Below are 14,113 nucleotides of genomic sequence, written 5' to 3' on the forward strand. Positions count from 1 at the left end.
CCCTTCAAAGATAGACAAGACCTCTGTGAGGTTAACTTAAATACCTGTGCCTTCATGCCAAGGATTACCAGAAATTGAAAGGGTTCGTTATGCAAGTCGCTTTGCAAATGTTTTCACCACTCCTTTTTTGACTATAGGGAGTCGTTGGTCATAACTGAAAAAAAATATCCAAATCGTCAAAGAAAACAAAACATATACGTGGTTGACATGGGGATCGTATCCACGACATCCACCTTATTAGCAACTAACTGAGCAAATCGGTCGTCTGAGAGGGATTGATGATCAAAGACGGTATACTCTTAAATATGCCTTTTTAGGAAAAGTGTGAAGGTTAAGACGTTGTTTCATGAAACATTGAGCATATAGGTAGCGTGGCCGAGTGGTCTAAGGCGCTGGTTTTAGGCACCAGTCTCTCCGGAGGCGTGGGTTCGAATTCCATCGCTGCCATATGGTTTGTTTTAGTCCTTGATCCCTTCAAAGATAGACAAGACCTCTGTGAGGTTAACTTAAATACCTGTGCCTTCATGCCAAGGATTACCAGAAATTGAAAGGGTTCGTTATGCAAGTCGCTTTGCAAATGTTTTCACCACTCCTTTTTTGACTATAGGGAGTCGTTGGTCATAACTGAAAAAAATTATCCAAATCGTCAAAGAAAACTAAACATATACGTGGTTGACATGGGGATCGTATCCACGACATCCGCCTGATTAGCAACTTACTGAGCTAATCGGTCGTCTGAGAGGGATGGATGATCAAAGACGGTATACTCTTAAATATGCCTTTTTAGGAAAAGTGTGAAGGTTAAGACGTTGTTTCATGAAACGTTTAGCATATAGGTAGCGTGGCCGAGTGGTCTAAGGCGCTGGTTTTAGGCACCAGTCTCTCCGGAGGCGTGGGTTCGAATCCCACCGCTATATGGTTTGTTTTTGTCCTTGATCCCTTCAAAGATAGACAAGACCTCTGTGAGCTTAACTTAAATACCTGTGCCTTCATGGCAAGGATTACCAGAAATTGAAAGGGTTCCTTATGCAAGTCGCTTTGCAAATGTTTTCACCACTCCTTTTTTGACTATAGGGAGTCGTTGGTCATAACTGAAAAAAAATATCCAAATCGTCAAAGAAAACTAAACATATACGTGGTTGACATGGGGATCGTATCCACGACATCCACCTTATTAGCAACTTACTGAGCTAATCGGTCGTCTGAGAGGGATGGATGATCAAAGACGGTATACTCTTAAATATGCCTTTTTAGGAAAAGTGTGAAGGTTAAGACGTTGTTTCATGAAACATTTAGCATATAGGTAGCGTGGCCGAGTGGTCTAAGGCGCTTGTTTTAGGCACCAGTCTCTCCGGAGGCGTGGGTTCGAATTCCATCGCTGCCATATGGTTTGTTTTTGTCCTTGATCCCTTCAAAGATAGACAAGACCTCTGTGAGCTTAACTTAAATACCTGTGCCTTCATGCCAAGGATTACCAGAAATTGAAAGGGTTCGTTATGCAAGTCGCTTTGCAAAGGTTTTCACCACTCCTTTTTTGACTATAGGGAGTCGTTGGTCATAACTGAAAAAAAATATCCAAATCGTCAAAGAAAACTAAACATATACGTGGTTGACATGGGGATCGTATCCACGACATCCGCCTGATTAGCAACTTACTGAGCTAATCGGTCGTCTGCGAGGGATGGATGATCAAAGACGGTATACTCTTAAATATGCCTTTTTAGGAAAAGTGTGAAGGTTAAGACGTTGTTTCATGAAACGTTTAGCATATAGGTAGCGTGGCCGAGTGGTCTAAGGCGCTGGTTTTAGGCACCAGTCTCTCCGGAGGCGTGGGTTCGAATCCCACCGCTGCCATATGGTTTGTTTTTGTCCTTGATCCCTTCAAAGATAGACAAGACCTCTGTGAGCTTAACTTAAATACCTGTGCCTTCATGGCAAGGATTACCAGAAATTGAAAGGGTTCCTTATGCATGTCGCTTTGCAAAGGTTGCACCACTCCTTTTTTGACTATACGGAGTCGTTGGTCATAACTGAAAAAACTTATCCAAATCGTCAAAGAAAACTAAACATATACGTGGTTGACATGGGGATCGTATCCACGACATCCACCTTATTAGCAACTTACTGAGCTAATCGGTCGTCTGAGAGGGATGGATGATCAAAGACGGTATACTCTTAAATATGCCTTTTTAGGAAAAGTGTGAAGGTTAAGACGTTGTTTCATGAAACGTTTAGCATATAGGTAGCGTGGCCGAGTGGTCTAAGGCGCTTGGTTTAGGCACCAGTCTCTGCGGAGGCGTGGGTTCGAATCCCACCGCTGCCATATGGTTTGTTTTTGTCCTTGATCCCTTCAAAGATAGACAAGACCTCTGTGAGGTTAACTTAAATACCTGTGCCTTCATGCCAAGGATTACCAGAAATTGAAAGGGTTCGTTATGCAAGTCGCTTTGCAAATGTTTTCACCACTCCTTTTTTGACTATAGGGAGTCGTTGGTCATAACTGAAAAAAATTATCCAAATCGTCAAAGAAAACTAAACATATACGTGGTTGACATGGGGATCGTATCCACGACATCCGCCTGATTAGCAACTTACTGAGCTAATCGGTCGTCTGAGAGGGATGGATGATCAAAGACGGTATACTCTTAAATATGCCTTTTTAGGAAAAGTGTGAAGGTTAAGACGTTGTTTCATGAAACGTTTAGCATATAGGTAGCGTGGCCGAGTGGTCTAAGGCGCTGGTTTTAGGCACCAGTCTCTCCGGAGGCGTGGGTTCGAATCCCACCGCTGCCATATGGTTTGTTTTTGTCCTTGATCCCTTCAAAGATAGACAAGACCTCTGTGAGCTTAACTTAAATACCTGTGCCTTCATGCCAAGGATTACCAGAAATTGAAAGGGTTCGTTATGCAAGTCGCTTTGCAAATGTTTTCACCACTCCTTTTTTGACTATAGGGAGTCGTTGGTCATAACTGAAAAAAAATATCCAAATCGTCAAAGAAAACAAAACATATACGTGGTTGACATGGGGATCGTATCCACGACATCCACCTTATTAGCAACTAACTGAGCAAATCGGTCGTCTGAGAGGGATTGATGATCAAAGACGGTATACTCTTAAATATGCCTTTTTAGGAAAAGTGTGAAGGTTAAGACGTTGTTTCATGAAACATTGAGCATATAGGTAGCGTGGCCGAGTGGTCTAAGGCGCTGGTTTTAGGCACCAGTCTCTCCGGAGGCGTGGGTTCGAATTCCATCGCTGCCATATGGTTTGTTTTAGTCCTTGATCCCTTCAAAGATAGACAAGACCTCTGTGAGGTTAACTTAAATACCTGTGCCTTCATGCCAAGGATTACCAGAAATTGAAAGGGTTCGTTATGCAAGTCGCTTTGCAAAGGTTTTCACCACTCCTTTTTTGACTATAGGGAGTCGTTGGTCATAACTGAAAAAAATTATCCAAATCGTCAAAGAAAACTAAACATATACGTGGTTGACATGGGGATCGTATCCACGACATCCGCCTGATTAGCAACTTACTGAGCTAATCGGTCGTCTGAGAGGGATTGATGATCAAAGACGGTATACTCTTAAATATGCCTTTTTAGGAAAAGTGTGAAGGTTAAGACGTTGTTTCATGAAACGTTTAGCATATAGGTAGCGTGGCCGAGTGGTCTAAGGCGCTGGTTTTAGGCACCAGTCTCTCCGGAGGCGTGGGTTCGAATCCCACCGCTGCCATATGGTTTGTTTTTGTCCTTGATCCCTTCAAAGATAGACAAGACCTCTGTGAGCTTAACTTAAATACCTGTGCCTTCATGGCAAGGATTACCAGAAATTGAAAGGGTTCCTTATGCATGTCGCTTTGCAAAGGTTGCACCACTCCTTTTTTGACTATACGGAGTCGTTGGTCATAACTGAAAAAACTTATCCAAATCGTCAAAGAAAACTAAACATATACGTGGTTGACATGGGGATCGTATCCACGACATCCACCTTATTAGCAACTTACTGAGCTAATCGGTCGTCTGAGAGGGATGGATGATCAAAGACGGTATACTCTTAAATATGCCTTTTTAGGAAAAGTGTGAAGGTTAAGACGTTGTTTCATGAAACATTTAGCATATAGGTAGTGTGGCCGAGTGGTCTAAGGCGCTTGTTTTAGGCACCAGTCTCTCCGGAGGCGTGGGTTCGAATCCCACCGCTGCCATATGGTTTGTTTTTGTCCTTGATCCCTTCAAAGATAGACAAGACCTCTGTGAGGTTAACTTAAATACCTGTGCCTTCATGCCAAGGATTACCAGAAATTGAAAGGGTTCGTTATGCAAGTCGCTTTGCAAAGGTTTTCACCACTCCTTTTTTGACTATAGGGAGTCGTTGGTCATAACTGAAAAAAAATATCCAAATCGTCAAAGAAAACAAAACATATACGTGGTTGACATGGGGATCGTATCCACGACATCCACCTTATTAGCAACTTACTGAGCTAATCGGTCGTCTGAGAGGGATTGATGATCAAAGACGGTATACTCTTAAATATGCCTTTTTAGGAAAAGTGTGAAGGTTAAGACGTTGTTTCATGAAACATTGAGCATATAGGTAGCGTGGCCGAGTGGTCTAAGGCGCTGGTTTTAGGCACCAGTCTCTCCGGAGGCGTGGGTTCGAATCCCACCGCTGCCATATGGTTTGTTTTTGTCCTTGATCCCTTCAAAGATAGACAAGACCTCTGTGAGGTTAACTTAAATACCTGTGCCTTCATGCCAAGGATTACCAGAAATTGAAAGGGTTCCTTATGCAAGTCGCTTTGCAAAGGTTTTCACCACTCCTTTTTTGACTATAGGGAGTCGTTGGTCATAACTGAAAAAACTTATTCAAATCGTCAAAGAAAACTAAACATATACGTGGTTGACATGGGGATCGTATCCACGACATCCGCCTTATTAGCAACTTACTGAGCTAATCGGTCGTCTGAGAGGGATGGATGATCAAAGACGGTATACTCTTAAATATGCCTTTTTAGGAAAAGTGTGAAGGTTAAGACGTTGTTTCATGAAACGTTTAGCATATAGGTAGCGTGGCCGAGTGGTCTAAGGCGCTGGTTTTAGGCACCAGTCTCTCCGGAGGCGTGGGTTCGAATCCCACCGCTGCCATATGGTTTGTTTTTGTCCTTGATCCCTTCAAAGATAGACAAGACCTCTGTGAGCTTAACTTAAATACCTGTGCCTTCATGCCAAGGATTACCAGAAATTGAAAGGGTTCCTTATGCATGTCGCTTTGCAAAGGTTGCACCACTCCTTTTTTGACTATACGGAGTCGCTGGTCATAACTGAAAAAAACTTATCCAAATCGTCAAAGAAAACTAAACATATACGTGGTTGACATGGGGATCGTATCCACGACATCCACCTTATTAGCAACTTACTGAGCTAATCGGTCGTCTGAGAGGGATGGATGATCAAAGACGGTATACTCTTAAATATGCCTTTTTAGGAAAAGTGTGAAGGTTAAGACGTTGTTTCATGAAACATTTAGCATATAGGTAGCGTGGCCGAGTGGTCTAAGGCGCTGGTTTTAGGCACCAGTCTCTCCGGAGGCGTGGGTTCGAATTCCATCGCTGCCATATGGTTTGTTTTTGTCCTTGATCCCTTCAAAGATAGACAAGACCTCTGTGAGGTTAACTTAAATACCTGTGCCTTCATGCCAAGGATTACCAGAAATTGAAAGGGTTCGTTATGCAAGTCGCTTTGCAAAGGTTTTCACCACTCCTTTTTTGACTATAGGGAGTCGTTGGTCATAACTGAAAAAAAATATCCAAATCGTCAAAGAAAACTAAACATATACGTGGTTGACATGGGGATCGTATCCACGACATCCGCCTGATTAGCAACTTACTGAGCTAATCGGTCGTCTGAGAGGGATGGATGATCAAAGACGGTATACTCTTAAATATGCCTTTTTAGGAAAAGTGTGAAGGTTAAGACGTTGTTTCATGAAACGTTTAGCATATAGGTAGCGTGGCCGAGTGGTCTAAGGCGCTGGTTTTAGGCACCAGTCTCTCCGGAGGCGTGGGTTCGAATCCCACCGCTGCCATATGGTTTGTTTTTGTCCTTGATCCCTTCAAAGATAGACAAGACCTCTGTGAGCTTAACTTAAATACCTGTGCCTTCATGCCAAGGATTACCAGAAATTGAAAGGGTTCCTTATGCATGTCGCTTTGCAAAGGTTGCACCACTCCTTTTTTGACTATACGGAGTCGTTGGTCATAACTGAAAAAACTTATCCAAATCGTCAAAGAAAACTAAACATATACGTGGTTGACATGGGGATCGTATCCACGACATCCACCTTATTAGCAACTTACTGAGCTAATCGGTCGTCTGAGAGGGATGGATGATCAAAGACGGTATACTCTTAAATATGCCTTTTTAGGAAAAGTGTGAAGGTTAAGACGTTGTTTCATGAAACGTTTAGCATATAGGTAGCGTGGCCGAGTGGTCTAAGGCGCTGGGTTTAGGCACCAGTCTCTCCGGAGGCGTGGGTTCGAATCCCACCGCTGCCATATGGTTTGTTTTTGTCCTTGATCCCTTCAAAGATAGACAAGACCTCTGTGAGGTTAACTTAAATACCTGTGCCTTCATGCCAAGGATTACCAGAAATTGAAAGGGTTCGTTATGCAAGTCGCTTTGCAAATGTTTTCACCACTCCTTTTTTGACTATACGGAGTCGTTGGTCATAACTGAAAAAAAATATGCAAATCGTCAAAGAAAACAAAACATATACGTGGTTGACATGGGGATCGTATCCACGACATCCGCCTTATTAGCAACTAACTGAGCAAATCGGTCGTCTGAGAGGGATTGATGATCAAAGACGGTATACTCTTAAATATGCCTTTTTAGGAAAAGTGTGAAGGTTAAGACGTTGTTTCATGAAACATTGAGCATATAGGTAGCGTGGCCGAGTGGTCTAAGGCGCTGGTTTTAGGCACCAGTCTCTCCGGAGGCGTGGGTTCGAATTCCATCGCTGCCATATGGTTTGTTTTAGTCCTTGATCCCTTCAAAGATAGACAAGACCTCTGTGAGGTTAACTTAAATACCTGTGCCTTCATGCCAAGGATTACCAGAAATTGAAAGGGTTCGTTATGCAAGTCGCTTTGCAAATGTTTTCACCACTCCTTTTTTGACTATAGGGAGTCGTTGGTCATAACTGAAAAAAATTATCCAAATCGTCAAAGAAAACTAAACATATACGTGGTTGACATGGGGATCGTATCCACGACATCCGCCTGATTAGCAACTTACTGAGCTAATCGGTCGTCTGAGAGGGATTGATGATCAAAGACGGTATACTCTTAAATATGCCTTTTTAGGAAAAGTGTGAAGGTTAAGACGTTGTTTCATGAAACGTTTAGCATATAGGTAGCGTGGCCGAGTGGTCTAAGGCGCTGGTTTTAGGCACCAGTCTCTCCGGAGGCGTGGGTTCGAATCCCACCGCTGCCATATGGTTTGTTTTTGTCCTTGATCCCTTCAAAGATAGACAAGACCTCTGTGAGCTTAACTTAAATACCTGTGCCTTCATGGCAAGGATTACCAGAAATTGAAAGGGTTCCTTATGCATGTCGCTTTGCAAAGGTTGCACCACTCCTTTTTTGACTATACGGAGTCGTTGGTCATAACTGAAAAAACTTATCCAAATCGTCAAAGAAAACTAAACATATACGTGGTTGACATGGGGATCGTATCCACGACATCCACCTTATTAGCAACTTACTGAGCTAATCGGTCGTCTGAGAGGGATGGATGATCAAAGACGGTATACTCTTAAATATGCCTTTTTAGGAAAAGTGTGAAGGTTAAGACGTTGTTTCATGAAACGTTTAGCATATAGGTAGCGTGGCCGAGTGGTCTAAGGCGCTTGGTTTAGGCACCAGTCTCTGCGGAGGCGTGGGTTCGAATCCCACCGCTGCCATATGGTTTGTTTTTGTCCTTGATCCCTTCAAAGATAGACAAGACCTCTGTGAGGTTAACTTAAATACCTGTGCCTTCATGCCAAGGATTACCAGAAATTGAAAGGGTTCGTTATGCAAGTCGCTTTGCAAATGTTTTCACCACTCCTTTTTTGACTATAGGGAGTCGTTGGTCATAACTGAAAAAAATTATCCAAATCGTCAAAGAAAACTAAACATATACGTGGTTGACATGGGGATCGTATCCACGACATCCGCCTGATTAGCAACTTACTGAGCTAATCGGTCGTCTGAGAGGGATGGATGATCAAAGACGGTATACTCTTAAATATGCCTTTTTAGGAAAAGTGTGAAGGTTAAGACGTTGTTTCATGAAACGTTTAGCATATAGGTAGCGTGGCCGAGTGGTCTAAGGCGCTGGTTTTAGGCACCAGTCTCTCCGGAGGCGTGGGTTCGAATCCCACCGCTGCCATATGGTTTGTTTTTGTCCTTGATCCCTTCAAAGATAGACAAGACCTCTGTGAGCTTAACTTAAATACCTGTGCCTTCATGCCAAGGATTACCAGAAATTGAAAGGGTTCCTTATGCATGTCGCTTTGCAAAGGTTGCACCACTCCTTTTTTGACTATACGGAGTCGTTGGTCATAACTGAAAAAACTTATCCAAATCGTCAAAGAAAACTAAACATATACGTGGTTGACATGGGGATCGTATCCACGACATCCACCTTATTAGCAACTTACTGAGCTAATCGGTCGTCTGAGAGGGATGGATGATCAAAGACGGTATACTCTTAAATATGCCTTTTTAGGAAAAGTGTGAAGGTTAAGACGTTGTTTCATGAAACGTTTAGCATATAGGTAGCGTGGCCGAGTGGTCTCAGGCGCTGGGTTTAGGCACCAGTCTCTCCGGAGGCGTGGGTTCGAATCCCACCGCTGCCATATGGTTTGTTTTTGTCCTTGATCCCTTCAAAGATAGACAAGACCTCTGTGAGGTTAACTTAAATACCTGTGCCTTCATGCCAAGGATTACCAGAAATTGAAAGGGTTCGTTATGCAAGTCGCTTTGCAAAGGTTTTCACCACTCCTTTTTTGACTATAGGGAGTCGTTGGTCATAACTGAAAAAAATTATCCAAATCGTCAAAGAAAACTAAACATATACGTGGTTGACATGGGGATCGTATCCACGACATCCACCTTATTAGCAACTAACTGAGCAAATCGGTCGTCTGAGAGGGATTGATGATCAAAGACGGTATACTCTTAAATATGCCTTTTTAGGAAAAGTGTGAAGGTTAAGACGTTGTTTCATGAAACATTGAGCATATAGGTAGCGTGGCCGAGTGGTCTAAGGCGCTGGTTTTAGGCACCAGTCTCTCCGGAGGCGTGGGTTCGAATTCCATCGCTGCCATATGGTTTGTTTTAGTCCTTGATCCCTTCAAAGATAGACAAGACCTCTGTGAGGTTAACTTAAATACCTGTGCCTTCATGCCAAGGATTACCAGAAATTGAAAGGGTTCGTTATGCAAGTCGCTTTGCAAAGGTTTTCACCACTCCTTTTTTGACTATAGGGAGTCGTTGGTCATAACTGAAAAAAATTATCCAAATCGTCAAAGAAAACTAAACATATACGTGGTTGACATGGGGATCGTATCCACGACATCCGCCTGATTAGCAACTTACTGAGCTAATCGGTCGTCTGAGAGGGATTGATGATCAAAGACGGTATACTCTTAAATATGCCTTTTTAGGAAAAGTGTGAAGGTTAAGACGTTGTTTCATGAAACGTTTAGCATATAGGTAGCGTGGCCGAGTGGTCTAAGGCGCTGGTTTTAGGCACCAGTCTCTCCGGAGGCGTGGGTTCGAATCCCACCGCTGCCATATGGTTTGTTTTTGTCCTTGATCCCTTCAAAGATAGACAAGACCTCTGTGAGCTTAACTTAAATACCTGTGCCTTCATGGCAAGGATTACCAGAAATTGAAAGGGTTCCTTATGCATGTCGCTTTGCAAAGGTTGCACCACTCCTTTTTTGACTATACGGAGTCGTTGGTCATAACTGAAAAAACTTATCCAAATCGTCAAAGAAAACTAAACATATACGTGGTTGACATGGGGATCGTATCCACGACATCCACCTTATTAGCAACTTACTGAGCTAATCGGTCGTCTGAGAGGGATGGATGATCAAAGACGGTATACTCTTAAATATGCCTTTTTAGGAAAAGTGTGAAGGTTAAGACGTTGTTTCATGAAACGTTTAGCATATAGGTAGCGTGGCCGAGTGGTCTAAGGCGCTGGTTTTAGGCACCAGTCTCTCCGGAGGCGTGGGTTCGAATCCCACCGCTGCCATATGGTTTGTTTTTGTCCTTGATCCCTTCAAAGATAGACAAGACCTCTGTGAGGTTAACTTAAATACCTGTGCCTTCATGCCAAGGATTACCAGAAATTGAAAGGGTTCCTTATGCAAGTCGCTTTGCAAAGGTTTTCACCACTCCTTTTTTGACTATAGGGAGTCGTTGGTCATAACTGAAAAAAATTATCCAAATCGTCAAAGAAAACTAAACATATACGTGGTTGACATGGGGATCGTATCCACGACATCCGCCTTATTAGCAACTTACTGAGCTAATCGGTCGTCTGAGAGGGATGGATGATCAAAGACGGTATACTCTTAAATATGCCTTTTTAGGAAAAGTGTGAAGGTTAAGACGTTGTTTCATGAAACGTTTAGCATATAGGTAGCGTGGCCGAGTGGTCTAAGGCGCTGGGTTTAGGCACCAGTCTCTCCGGAGGCGTGGGTTCGAATCCAAACCGCTGCCATATGGTTTGTTTTTGTCCTTGATCCCTTCAAAGATAGACAAGACCTCTGTGAGGTTAACTTAAATACCTGTGCCTTCATGCCAAGGATTACCAGAAATTGAAAGGGTTCGTTATGCAAGTCGCTTTGCAAATGTTTTCACCACTCCTTTTTTGACTATACGGAGTCGTTGGTCATAACTGAAAAAAAATATCCAAATCGTCAAAGAAAACAAAACATATACGTGGTTGACATGGGGATCGTATCCACGACATCCACCTTATTAGCAACTTACTGAGCTAATCGGTCGTCCGAGAGGGATTGATGATCAAAGACGGTATACTCTTAAATATGCCTTTTTAGGAAAAGTGTGAAGGTTAAGACGTTGTTTCATGAAACATTTAGCATATAGGTAGCGTGGCCGAGTGGTCTAAGGCGCTGGTTTTAGGCACCAGTCTCTCCGGAGGCGTGGGTTCGAATCCCACCGCTGCCATATGGTTTGTTTTTGTCCTTGATCCCTTCAAAGATAGACAAGACCTCTGTGAGGTTAACTTAAATACTTGTGCCTTCATGCCAAGGATTACCAGAAATTGAAAGGGTTCGTTATGCAAGTCGCTTTGCAAATGTTTTCACCACTCCTTTTTTGACTATAGGGAGTCGTTGGTCATAACTGAATAAACTTATCCAAATCGTCAAAGAAAACAAAACATATACGTGGTTGACATGGGGATCGTATCCACGACATCCACCTTATTAGCAACTTACTGAGCTAATCGGTCGTCTGAGAGGGATGGATGATCAAAGACGGTATACTCTTAAATATGCCTTTTTAGGAAAAGTGTGAAGGTTAAGACGTTGTTTCATGAAACGTTTAGCATATAGGTAGCGTGGCCGAGTGGTCTAAGGCGCTGGTTTTAGGCACCAGTCTCTCCGGAGGCGTGGGTTCGAATCCCACCGCTGCCATATGGTTTGTTTTTGTCCTTGATCCCTTCAAAGATAGACAAGAAACCTCTGTGAGCTTAACTTAAATACCTGTGCCTTCATGGCAAGGATTACCAGAAATTGAAAGGGTTCCTTATGCATGTCGCTTTGCAAAGGTTGCACCACTCCTTTTTTGACTATACGGAGTCGTTGGTCATAACTGAAAAAACTTATCCAAATCGTCAAAGAAAACTAAACATATACGTGGTTGACATGGGGATCGTATCCACGACATCCACCTTATTAGCAACTTACTGAGCTAATCGGTCGTCTGAGAGGGATTGATGATCAAAGACGGTATACTCTTAAATATGCCTTTTTAGGAAAAGTGTGAAGGTTAAGACGTTGTTTCATGAAACATTTAGCATATAGGTAGCGTGGCCGAGTGGTCTAAGGCGCTGGTTTTAGGCACCAGTCTCTCCGGAGGCGTGGGTTCGAATCCCACCGCTGCCATATGGTTTGTTTTTGTCCTTGATCCCTTCAAAGATAGACAAGACCTCTGTGAGGTTAACTTAAATACCTGTGCCTTCATGCCAAGGATTACCAGAAATTGAAAGGGTTCCTTATGCAAGTCGCTTTGCAAAGGTTTTCACCACTCCTTTTTTGACTATAGGGAGTCGTTGGTCATAACTGAAAAAAATTATCCAAATCGTCAAAGAAAACTAAACATATACGTGGTTGACATGGGGATCGTATCCACGACATCCGCCTTATTAGCAACTTACTGAGCTAATCGGTCGTCTGAGAGGGATGGATGATCAAAGACGGTATACTCTTAAATATGCCTTTTTAGGAAAAGTGTGAAGGTTAAGACGTTGTTTCATGAAACGTTTAGCATATAGGTAGCGTGGCCGAGTGGTCTAAGGCGCTGGGTTTAGGCACCAGTCTCTCCGGAGGCGTGGGTTCGAATCCAAACCGCTGCCATATGGTTTGTTTTTGTCCTTGATCCCTTCAAAGATAGACAAGACCTCTGTGAGGTTAACTTAAATACCTGTGCCTTCATGCCAAGGATTACCAGAAATTGAAAGGGTTCGTTATGCAAGTCGCTTTGCAAATGTTTTCACCACTCCTTTTTTGACTATACGGAGTCGTTGGTCATAACTGAAAAAAAATATCCAAATCGTCAAAGAAAACAAAACATATACGTGGTTGACATGGGGATCGTATCCACGACATCCACCTTATTAGCAACTTACTGAGCTAATCGGTCGTCTGAGAGGGATTGATGATCAAAGACGGTATACTCTTAAATATGCCTTTTTAGGAAAAGTGTGAAGGTTAAGACGTTGTTTCATGAAACATTGAGCATATAGGTAGCGTGGCCGAGTGGTCTAAGGCGCTGGTTTTAGGCACCAGTCTCTCCGGAGGCGTGGGTTCGAATTCCATCGCTGCCATATGGTTTGTTTTAGTCCTTGATCCCTTCAAAGATAGACAAGACCTCTGTGAGGTTAACTTAAATACCTGTGCCTTCATGCCAAGGATTACCAGAAATTGAAAGGGTTCCTTATGCAAGTCGCTTTGCAAATGTTTTCACCACTCCTTTTTTGACTATAGGGAGTCGTTGGTCATAACTGAAAAAAATTATCCAAATCGTCAAAGAAAACTAAACATATACGTGGTTGACATGGGGATCGTATCCACGACATCCGCCTGATTAGCAACTTACTGAGCTAATCGGTCGTCTGAGAGGGATGGATGATCAAAGACGGTATACTCTTAAATATGCCTTTTTAGGAAAAGTGTGAAGGTTAAGACGTTGTTTCATGAAACGTTTAGCATATAGGTAGCGTGGCCGAGTGGTCTAAGGCGCTGGTTTTAGGCACCAGTCTCTCCGGAGGCGTGGGTTCGAATCCCACCGCTGCCATATGGTTTGTTTTTGTCCTTGATCCCTTCAAAGATAGACAAGACCTCTGTGAGCTTAACTTAAATACCTGTGCCTTCATGGCAAGGATTACCAGAAATTGAAAGGGTTCCTTATGCATGTCGCTTTGCAAAGGTTGCACCACTCCTTTTTTGACTATACGGAGTCGTTGGTCATAACTGAAAAAACTTATCCAAATCGTCAAAGAAAACTAAACATATACGTGGTTGACATGGGGATCGTATCCACGACATCCACCTTATTAGCAACTTACTGAGCTAATCGGTCGTCCGAGAGGGATTGATGATCAAAGACGGTATACTCTTAAATATGCCTTTTTAGGAAAAGTGTGAAGGTTAAGACGTTGTTTCATGAAACATTTAGCATATAGGTAGCGTGGCCGAGTGGTCTAAGGCGCTGGTTTTAGGCACCAGTCTCTCCGGAGGCGTGGGTTCGAATCCCACCGCTGCCATATGGTTTGTTTTTGTCCTTGATCCCTTCAAAGATAGACAAGA

At 43.0% G+C, this 14,113-nt stretch overlaps 27 non-coding genes across 27 annotated transcripts; all 27 read left to right on the forward strand.

The window, feature by feature from the left end:
- Positions 1 to 365: 365 nt before the first annotated feature.
- Positions 366 to 447, forward strand: Trnal-uag. Its single transcript has one exon. It is a non-coding gene; the product is annotated as a tRNA-Leu (tRNA).
- Positions 448 to 835: 388 nt separating this feature from the next.
- Positions 836 to 917, forward strand: Trnal-uag. Its single transcript has one exon. It is a non-coding gene; the product is annotated as a tRNA-Leu (tRNA).
- An 855-nt stretch (positions 918 to 1,772) lies between these two features.
- On the forward strand, positions 1,773 to 1,854 carry Trnal-uag. Its single transcript has one exon. It is a non-coding gene; the product is annotated as a tRNA-Leu (tRNA).
- Positions 1,855 to 2,241: 387 nt separating this feature from the next.
- Positions 2,242 to 2,323, forward strand: Trnal-uag. The gene has a single exon. It is a non-coding gene; the product is annotated as a tRNA-Leu (tRNA).
- Positions 2,324 to 2,711: 388 nt separating this feature from the next.
- On the forward strand, positions 2,712 to 2,793 carry Trnal-uag. The gene has a single exon. It is a non-coding gene; the product is annotated as a tRNA-Leu (tRNA).
- Positions 2,794 to 3,181: 388 nt separating this feature from the next.
- Trnal-uag lies at positions 3,182 to 3,263 on the forward strand. The gene has a single exon. It is a non-coding gene; the product is annotated as a tRNA-Leu (tRNA).
- A 388-nt stretch (positions 3,264 to 3,651) lies between these two features.
- Positions 3,652 to 3,733, forward strand: Trnal-uag. The gene has a single exon. It is a non-coding gene; the product is annotated as a tRNA-Leu (tRNA).
- Positions 3,734 to 4,120: 387 nt separating this feature from the next.
- Trnal-uag lies at positions 4,121 to 4,202 on the forward strand. Its single transcript has one exon. It is a non-coding gene; the product is annotated as a tRNA-Leu (tRNA).
- A 388-nt stretch (positions 4,203 to 4,590) lies between these two features.
- On the forward strand, positions 4,591 to 4,672 carry Trnal-uag. Its single transcript has one exon. It is a non-coding gene; the product is annotated as a tRNA-Leu (tRNA).
- Positions 4,673 to 5,060: 388 nt separating this feature from the next.
- Positions 5,061 to 5,142, forward strand: Trnal-uag. Its single transcript has one exon. It is a non-coding gene; the product is annotated as a tRNA-Leu (tRNA).
- Positions 5,143 to 5,530: 388 nt separating this feature from the next.
- On the forward strand, positions 5,531 to 5,612 carry Trnal-uag. Its single transcript has one exon. It is a non-coding gene; the product is annotated as a tRNA-Leu (tRNA).
- A 388-nt stretch (positions 5,613 to 6,000) lies between these two features.
- On the forward strand, positions 6,001 to 6,082 carry Trnal-uag. The gene has a single exon. It is a non-coding gene; the product is annotated as a tRNA-Leu (tRNA).
- Positions 6,083 to 6,469: 387 nt separating this feature from the next.
- On the forward strand, positions 6,470 to 6,551 carry Trnal-uag. The gene is given in 2 exon segments: positions 6,470 to 6,507; positions 6,517 to 6,551. It is a non-coding gene; the product is annotated as a tRNA-Leu (tRNA).
- A 388-nt stretch (positions 6,552 to 6,939) lies between these two features.
- Trnal-uag lies at positions 6,940 to 7,021 on the forward strand. The gene has a single exon. It is a non-coding gene; the product is annotated as a tRNA-Leu (tRNA).
- Positions 7,022 to 7,409: 388 nt separating this feature from the next.
- Trnal-uag lies at positions 7,410 to 7,491 on the forward strand. Its single transcript has one exon. It is a non-coding gene; the product is annotated as a tRNA-Leu (tRNA).
- Positions 7,492 to 7,878: 387 nt separating this feature from the next.
- Positions 7,879 to 7,960, forward strand: Trnal-uag. Its single transcript has one exon. It is a non-coding gene; the product is annotated as a tRNA-Leu (tRNA).
- Positions 7,961 to 8,348: 388 nt separating this feature from the next.
- Positions 8,349 to 8,430, forward strand: Trnal-uag. The gene has a single exon. It is a non-coding gene; the product is annotated as a tRNA-Leu (tRNA).
- A 387-nt stretch (positions 8,431 to 8,817) lies between these two features.
- Trnal-uag lies at positions 8,818 to 8,899 on the forward strand. The gene is given in 2 exon segments: positions 8,818 to 8,855; positions 8,865 to 8,899. It is a non-coding gene; the product is annotated as a tRNA-Leu (tRNA).
- A 388-nt stretch (positions 8,900 to 9,287) lies between these two features.
- Trnal-uag lies at positions 9,288 to 9,369 on the forward strand. Its single transcript has one exon. It is a non-coding gene; the product is annotated as a tRNA-Leu (tRNA).
- A 388-nt stretch (positions 9,370 to 9,757) lies between these two features.
- Positions 9,758 to 9,839, forward strand: Trnal-uag. Its single transcript has one exon. It is a non-coding gene; the product is annotated as a tRNA-Leu (tRNA).
- A 387-nt stretch (positions 9,840 to 10,226) lies between these two features.
- Positions 10,227 to 10,308, forward strand: Trnal-uag. The gene has a single exon. It is a non-coding gene; the product is annotated as a tRNA-Leu (tRNA).
- Positions 10,309 to 11,167: 859 nt separating this feature from the next.
- Trnal-uag lies at positions 11,168 to 11,249 on the forward strand. The gene has a single exon. It is a non-coding gene; the product is annotated as a tRNA-Leu (tRNA).
- A 388-nt stretch (positions 11,250 to 11,637) lies between these two features.
- On the forward strand, positions 11,638 to 11,719 carry Trnal-uag. The gene has a single exon. It is a non-coding gene; the product is annotated as a tRNA-Leu (tRNA).
- Positions 11,720 to 12,108: 389 nt separating this feature from the next.
- Positions 12,109 to 12,190, forward strand: Trnal-uag. Its single transcript has one exon. It is a non-coding gene; the product is annotated as a tRNA-Leu (tRNA).
- An 859-nt stretch (positions 12,191 to 13,049) lies between these two features.
- On the forward strand, positions 13,050 to 13,131 carry Trnal-uag. The gene has a single exon. It is a non-coding gene; the product is annotated as a tRNA-Leu (tRNA).
- Positions 13,132 to 13,519: 388 nt separating this feature from the next.
- Trnal-uag lies at positions 13,520 to 13,601 on the forward strand. The gene has a single exon. It is a non-coding gene; the product is annotated as a tRNA-Leu (tRNA).
- Positions 13,602 to 13,988: 387 nt separating this feature from the next.
- On the forward strand, positions 13,989 to 14,070 carry Trnal-uag. The gene has a single exon. It is a non-coding gene; the product is annotated as a tRNA-Leu (tRNA).
- Positions 14,071 to 14,113: the final 43 nt, after the last annotated feature.

The sequence above is a fragment of the Haliotis rufescens genome, unplaced genomic scaffold, assembly GCF_023055435.1.
Source record: "Haliotis rufescens isolate VD_foot unplaced genomic scaffold, xgHalRufe1.0.p SCAF_15, whole genome shotgun sequence".
Taxonomy (NCBI): Eukaryota; Metazoa; Mollusca; class Gastropoda; order Lepetellida; family Haliotidae; genus Haliotis; species Haliotis rufescens.